This window comes from Procambarus clarkii, chromosome 12, assembly GCF_040958095.1.
Source record: "Procambarus clarkii isolate CNS0578487 chromosome 12, FALCON_Pclarkii_2.0, whole genome shotgun sequence".
NCBI lineage: Eukaryota > Metazoa > Arthropoda > Malacostraca > Decapoda > Cambaridae > Procambarus > Procambarus clarkii.
Genome location: NC_091161.1, coordinates 21,571,218 through 21,579,711, shown reverse-complemented (window position 1 = coordinate 21,579,711; position 8,494 = coordinate 21,571,218). Strand labels below are relative to the sequence as shown.

At 37.8% G+C, this 8,494-nt stretch overlaps 1 pseudogene; it reads left to right on the top strand.

Annotated features, from left to right (window-relative positions):
• The first annotated feature begins 4,337 nt into the window (after positions 1-4,337).
• LOC138364171 (etoposide-induced protein 2.4 homolog) lies at positions 4,338-7,951 on the top strand (annotated as a pseudogene).
• Positions 7,952-8,494: the final 543 nt, after the last annotated feature.

Below are 8,494 nucleotides of genomic sequence, written 5' to 3'. Positions count from 1 at the left end.
TGAGGAATAGCGAACAGTACAATTTCCACAGTTAACAATGTAGCACTCAGCGTGTACAGATCTAATTGACCCAAGACGCTACAGCTTCGACACAGAGCAGACAGCAGACTACGATCACATCGAGCTACAACGTTCTCGCTCCCCGAGTTCAGACACTGGCAATTCCCAATCGAGCCTCCACGCTCTCCCACATAGAGCTCCGCGACTCCGGCCTCACTCAGCTCTCTGCTCTGCTCCAAGCTCCGTCTGAACGTTTACGACAATGCCACCAACCGACTACTGTAATCAAGACTAATAAATAAATATGAAAACTCACTAAACAATGTGTATCTAATCTACCCAACGACATAACAATCATACGTTACATAACCATCCCCAAAAAGTGTTTAAATATACTAAGGAAAGGAAAATGTCGCTTTGAATCAACATGTAGATCAACATCACAACAAAAGTCTGGAGATGTGTTGCGATCTTGGCACATGCGCTGGTTAGGCAAAACCTTCTGCTCTACAAATGTAAGTGTTTGGGTATATTCTCCGCGGGCAAGGGATAAAGTTCATAAGAAATAGTGTGACGCAATATGATCAAGCCCACTGTCCGCTTCTCCGTAAACAACATCCACCGAGCTACAAACAAACAGGAATTTAAATATAGTTGCAATGACAAAGGTATTGTACGAGTAATGCAATTCCATTAATGAACAATTGGAAAGCTTTCAATAGCAAGAACACCATGTATGCTAGCTACACGATATACTTTTCATGGAAGGCGTGTGGCAGCTTTTGCTGACAGAGTTAAGTGCGTAGGACTGTTGTAGGCATCAAAGTAATAGTGATATGGTTATGGCCATTGGAAGCTGTGGCTGCTGTTGTAGCTGCTTCAATGTGAATTAGGTCGATGTACTGTTGCAATATACAACATAGGAAAAAGTATGAGGTAGTGAATCAAGAACTACATTACTTATCAAATGGTGGAGGGAAATGAGTGGCAATACACACGAGTAGTCAGATTGTGGTCACACCGAGGTGTGGTCTAAGATTAAAACAACCTTAGGTCACGTAAGCAAATGTTACAGCTAAGAGGTCACAAAGGCTGACCCATAGTTCGTGGAAACATATAGATATACATTTAATGTAATTATAGCGTCCTTGGGATGCTGAGTGTGGTGGTGAATACAATGACCAGTTGGAGGACAGTCTTGTGGAAGCCGCGGTTTCATCAAGTACTCCTCTTTATCTGCTTGTGGAAGTGACAGAGAAATCAGCCTAATGTGGGGACCCGATGTGATCTTGTTGACTCCAGTCGAGTCTGCAATGTGAGAGTATTGTATGGGAGACTAACCGGGTGTGGAGTGTTGAAGTAATGATTCTGTGTTAGGAACTTAATTTGAGGTTATGAGTTGTAGATGATGGGCAGGTGTGTCTAGGGCGTTTATTGCCAAGAGTTACCAATTTCCAGTACAAACCTATTGGTACACCTCAAGGGTCTAGGTGGCGAAAAATAGATTGTATGAAGTTAACAATTTCATGAGGCTAATTATATACAGTAGGGTAAATATTGTATTCAAAACGAATCTGGGTTTGAGTTTACGACAGACAAAAATAAATGAAACCACTAACAAACCTCAATGTATGAGGAAAACACGGAACAATTAATATAGAAGACACCAATTATTTTACACTGATCTATTTCGGTCGAGGATGGACCATGGTAATACGTCTAAGTATTAAATGCAGTGCAAGAGTGGGACTGAAAATTTTGCTCAGCAAACTGTTGAGAGAATTAAATGGAAAATGATCTACCTAATAATAGAAGTTACACACAATCCATCAAACTTTAAGAGGGAAGAATAGATTTTATGGAAACTAATATCTAAAGCATCTAGGTCTCCTATCTTTAGATAATTTGGGGCTTAGTGTCCCCGCGGCCCGGTCCTCGACCAGGCCTCCACCCCCAGGAAGCAGTCCGTGACAGCTGACTAACACCGAGGTACCTATTTACTGCTAGGTAACAGGTGAATCAGGGTGAAAGAAACTCTGCCCATTGTTTCTCTCCGGAACCCGGGACCACAGGATCACGCGCCCAGTGTTCTGTTCGCTCTGTGGGAAAAACCTGCTGGGATTGATATAAGAGGAGACTACCAGGGACTTGTACTGAACTAAATTAAAAATTTACTGTCTGCAAATTAATTCAATTAAAATCTCTAGCTAGGGTTGTAAATCCTAGCTCCTCTTTTCCTAATGACAGATTGTGGGCTGTAAGGGACAGGTGGGGTGAATTAGTTGATAGAAGTTCCAGTCCACCTGTAGACAGGGATCTCACATCAGCTTGTATTTTATACAAGGATAATATTTAATAAATTCAGTTGTATGACTGAACACTGGCTCTGTTTAAATCAGGGATTTAAACATACATAGTCTAACCTAGCACCATAACTATTAACAGCCAATATGTACTTATACTATAAACAACAAATTAAATTGTAAAAGTATAATAAATGACTTTTAATTGTAGTCTAAATACTGTTAACTAAGTACTAGAAATAATTCAATTAAATGAACTTATATGATAACATAAAAATAACTAAGCAAGCAATTGATAACTTAATTTATATATTCAAGTATATATGCAATGTATTTATATTCAATTTATGATTAGGTACAGTTAGCTTGACTGAATCTCTTCCAACACTATGGACACTTATGAAGTTCTTTACTTATTGCGGCTGAATTTTTTTCTGACACAATGGACACTCACAAGTCTAGTGCTGGATAAGATTCACAGCTACACTACAATTTTAATAAACGTACTGAAAAATGAGGCGTTGCCTCGCTTTTTAACCAACAGACAGATTTATAGGATATTAAAGTCACACAAGCATACAATTGGCCAATCATATACCAAATAACCTTCAATATACTTCTCTGCCAGTCGGGGTGCCTGTCTGACAAGGAGCCAGACTGATTAACTCTCTCTTGTTGAGTTTGGGCATGATATTTTGCCGCAGCGTTGCTGTATGATGATCTGGTAGCGTTGCTACGTGATTGTCCCTGCAGTTGCAGAAGAATGATAGTTGATAAAGATTAGGAATGAAGGTGGTGGAAACCGTGTCACTGTGATCTCCACTATACACTCTTATTTTATATAAATGTTCTAAGATTTTCCTTGTAGATATTGTCCAGGTACTCCCCCAGTTCTAGAGAGTGTTCACTGGTGATAAAGATATTAGATAAGGTGTCCTTGAGCTGGTAATGTTCGCTAAGGATCCGTCACTTGTTCACTCAGTTGTAAACAAACACGAAGTGCCCCGGGCTGTCTTGGTGGGCGCTTCACTCCCTCCCATCGCCCTGCCATGCTCCCTGAGCACGGTAGCCTTCTATGAATATTGATTGATTATTTTTACAGTCTAGACTTATGATTGAGATAAGATGTGATTATAATATAATTAGATATAGGATATAAAGATTATTAGTAGCACTTGATAGTACCACTGATTCTTATTAAGGATTCGATTTTATCCCTACCGGATGTTGAATAAATGTTCCAATAGTTTTTTAATTAACAAATCCTTCTAGAAGCTTCTGGATCCTTGAGAGATCATGCACAAAGTCACGTAGGCATCAATAGGGCCCTGTTGCGTACGTGTTCATAGTGACATTGTCATCTAGGATCAAGCTATATAATGAATCTATAATGGTTCTAATATGATTTTGATACGATTTAGATATGATTTTGATATGATATAGAAATTATACATTTCTTAGATGATTATTAGATATGGTGGGTAAAAATTTCCCACACGCTCAGCCACCGGCTCCCCAAACAAACTAACAATAAACATCAGTAAACACCAAAATTGGTGTCTAACAAACACCGACTAATTTGAGTACAATAAACTTTATTTGCTATACAGGAAATTAGTTTTAAATTTATACCCGCTTCATGAAACAAAATAATATTGTGCCAACACAATAAGATAATATAGACTTGTGTAACAGGGAGTCACTGATAAGTAGCATCTTAAAAGGGAGCGAGTTAAGCAACAGAGATCATGAGGAAATTACCTTAAACGAGACACAAAAAAGTTATTTGAGAGAAACTTAAGGCGCCAGATTTTTCTCTCTTCTGATTCATATATTTAGGGGTTCTTTGGGAATTTTAAATTTGGCAGACCTAAACATGGGAGTTGGGCAGTTCTTGAGCCTTGTCTTGTTTACCGAGGTGGTTACTGGATTATGATGTAATGTTTTTATTTAAAAAAATTACAAATAGAGCCCAGAAACGTTGTACGCTATAGATTGCTGATTTAAAATAGTAGTGACCCAAAACGAATAACCATGGCACTAAAGAGCCTAATCAGAAAACAGAAGGCTCAATACAAACGAATTATGACAAGAAAATTTAAGAAAAAAGTACGTATTGCAGGGCAAGCAAAGAAAGCCTTCAGTGTTTCACCAGATGAAACAAAGATTACAGACAACACCTGGCTATTAAAATATAAGTCAAATAACTGATAATGAAAATGGTTTAAATTACGAAATTATAAGAAAGTACCAAAGAACTTTATGAATACAGCAAAACAAATCAACGTAGAATGTGCAGATGACGTCCTGACTAGTTTAGTGGTTACCAGAGAGGAAATTATTAAATAAACAAACAAATAAAAATGGACGCAATGGCGATTACAGGAAGAGGAGAAGGAGGTAAGCAGCCGCAGCCACAAGGTCACCTGACCTTAAGGCAGACAGGATGTCCCCAAGGGACAGTCAGAGATTGCAAGTATTTCAAATATAATGTTTATATGAAACTCTGTGCGTTAATTTTTACTTTAATCATCATAAAGTTAAGTGAGCAATACTGTCGAGCGTTTCCTGCATCATTCAATTTTTTTATGAAAAAATAGCTAAAATATATTTAGAATTCGGGATATGGTTACAATACCCCTGAACATGTTTCTTCTCTCTTTTTAGAGGCAACTATGTTTATACGTTCTGCTTCTGGGGGAATCTGGCTCCAAGATAATAAATCTCATAAATCATTTGAAGGACCATCCTTAAGATAAGGAACTAATAATTGGAGAACCAGTGACTATGGATCTCTTATATAAGTATGATGGAAATCTATTACTGTATAATGAATGAACTGTAGTTATAATAAATTACGAAGCCAAATCCCTCCACACACTTTGGGGGGTTTGATTAGTACAGAGAAATTAATGCATTTCAAGTACAAATAAATGAAGATTAATACACATGAAATATTGAAGAAAATATGAAATATTGAAGAAAATATGAAATATTGGAGATTTTAAATAATCTTTGGATTAATAAAATATAATATTCTACAAACTACAAGAACGAAATAACAGCTTAGCTGTACGAAGGAAAGCTACCATACATTGGGATATTTTCGTCATGAGAAATTTGTTTCATCAGGCTATCCTGGGAACACTTGATCGAAGCAGTATCATATCTTCCTTATTATCAGCAATTCCAAGCTGAAAGGCGAGTCGTATGTAGAAATCTTCTAGAGAGTTATAATACCACAGTTCTAAATTAGATGTGGTATAGCCCTGTATATACACTTACTGGTTATTTTTAATGGACGTGCAGCATAACGACAAATTGTCCTACTTATTATGTGAAATGTGATCACAAAGAACAAGGGAAATGAACTTATAGATATGCCGATACTGATGTCTGTGATATGATGAAGCAGTCACGTCCTCCTAGCGTCCATAGTGGAAGGGACGGCGGATTGATGAGCCGGTAATTTGACCAGCTTCCAGACAATCTCTCTAGCTTAATGGCGTCGCTTGCCAGACCTTCCTCCTTCCCTGGTAGCTCATCATGCGCAGTTTTGCTATGGCGCGCTTAATATTATCTATGATTTAATTAATATCCCAGTTTATAGGAACTAAAGATTATCAGGAATTACAGAGAATTGCTTTGTCTTATTTGACAATATTCAAATTCTCATTTCATAATAATTAAATGAACGTTGTTCAATATGAGAGAGTGCTGGATATATATTCAGTAGTATGTGAATGCGCTGGAATAGCAATTGGTATTTGCAAGAATTATTACCAGCTAATAAACAATACTATATAAACGAAAATAAATGTATTATCTGCTTTAGTTCACGAAGTATATTCTTGCAAAAGTGTTATTAAATAATACTCATTAAAGAATGTGAAATTAGGAGATTTTAATATAATTCTTATTAATGTAAATATTTTCCCTTTCGTCATGTGATCTGATGCAACACTTGACTAGAATTTCTGGGGAAATGAGGCGTTATTATGAGTTAGTTAAATCATGTTATTTTCACTACTCTACTGGTTAGTAGTGTTAGTAAAATTATATTACACATTACAAGAATAGTTTCTGAAGGTACTGAATATTAGTAATAAAGTGTTGAATATTTCCAACACTACTATCATACTCCCCAAAGCTAAACCGGAAATTAGAAATTCAATTGTGTTACTCGAAACAGCGAGTTAAACTTTCCCCAGTTCTTGAGTACTTGAGTATGAATCTAATAGTTAAAAAATAATATGATTAAGCCCATTTTAATCAGGAACTTACCCCCCGTCTTCAGCAGAGTGAGTGAGTGAGTGAGGTTTGTTTTCGATCCCTTGTACCAATTGGGTGTGAAACTTTATCAAACTAGTAAATCTTTGAGTTCACACTTATATACATTGTGTGATTAGAATGGGCCCAACAATCCAATGCATAGCATTTACATGCTTACAATGCATAGCATTTGCATTGCAGTGTTGCATCCTCAACGGTGCTGTTTTCGGCCTCAGTGTAGCATTCTTCCATTAAATGTTCCTGCCGGGACTGAAGCAGGTGCTGAGGCTTTTCCTGGATGAGGAACAGGGGCCAGTGTTATCGTTGGTGCTGCCCATCCTCACCAACCCGTCCTCTTAAAAATAACGTCGTTTTTCGGTCGTATGCGCCCTACGGCCAAAAATGGACGTAATTTTAAATGATCTGCTCACAAAAGTGATGTACTGTCCCGTTTTCTATTTGAGTTCTCTGGCTTACTCAGAAAGGTTAGGAGAGGAAACTTTTAATTAACATTTTTTATGACGTTTTGAAACTAAAAGATTTTCCTCTCCACCTAACCTACCAGCGGACCCTTAACTTACTGTTTTGGAAAAAAAAAATCCAAAATATTGTGACGATAATCTTTCAAGAGAGAGATTGAGCCTGCTCTTCTCTACATGAAGTTACGTATTTTACACAAGAATAAGAGGCTACCTTCAAGATACGTCTCCCAGTAGCACAAAACGTTTTGACCAGGAGGCAAAACGTATCCAGGATCCAAACGTATAATGATGCTCTCCAGGATCATTAACACCATATGGTTTCAAGGCACAGCTGATAATGTATATCGCCAGTGCCAAGGACGTCCCCACCTGATCAGCAGCATCAGTAAACTTGTAGCCAATATTCTCATCTCCATCTTTATCCAGTTTCTTTTTCTCATACAGGCTAGCTTGATGAAGCTGGTGCCTCTGGTGGATGTAGATTTGATCCTGAACGGTATTCACCTGTGTATGCTTAATGCTCTCTATGCCTTTGAGTACAGATGGTTCAACATGGGTTGGGAACTAATCAAGAGATTAAGTTTCATCGAAGAGAACTGGCCGTACTTCATGGGGTTTGGCCTTCCCCTAGCACTTATCACAATGTATCAATCTTCAATGTAGATTAGTGGATGTCTCTTTGCTGTGTCACTTCCTGTTTTCATCATCAGTGCTAACGAGGCTGATCCAGTGCTCAACTCCAATGGTTGCCAAATGCAATTGTTTTCTTTGGTGGTTGGTGTGTCCAACCGCATCATCCAGATTTTTGTCACAAGATATCCTCCACTGATCCCCAGCAAGACTCCTCAGCCATCTCCTTATCGCTCTACTTCCTTTCTTCCCATTAGATGTTAGGAAGATTGTTTTACTCAATGGAAGTTGCTTCAGATATTTGAAGCTGTTTTATTGTCTGTGACCAAAGCAAAAGTTGCTTCACCAAAGATGCAACAATATTTCATATTAATATTGCTTGGCCGGCAGTTGTTCTGTTGTATACTAAGAATTATTTTGACCCCATGTTAATTGATAATGATTTAGAGATACCATCTCTCTTCCCCAGAAGAGAAGCTACATGTATTAATCCATGGACTTTTTTTTATATCCACATAACTTGGTCAAATAGGTCATCGACGGGTGTGGTTTCTTACGCCCCCTTACTCACTCAACTGGAACTTGTTCCATCAGCTATGAGAGTTTGTTATTTGGCTGCCTCTCTTGCCATCTTGTGCATGGGACTATAGTTAGCAATAGTATCTATGAGGAAAATACGCGAGTGTATAGTAATTTTAAGGTTTTATGATTGAAATTGAAATTGAAATTGAAATAAGTTTATTGAGGTAAAATACACACAAAGGGATGAGGTAGCTCAAGCTATTCTCACCCCGTTATATGATTGAC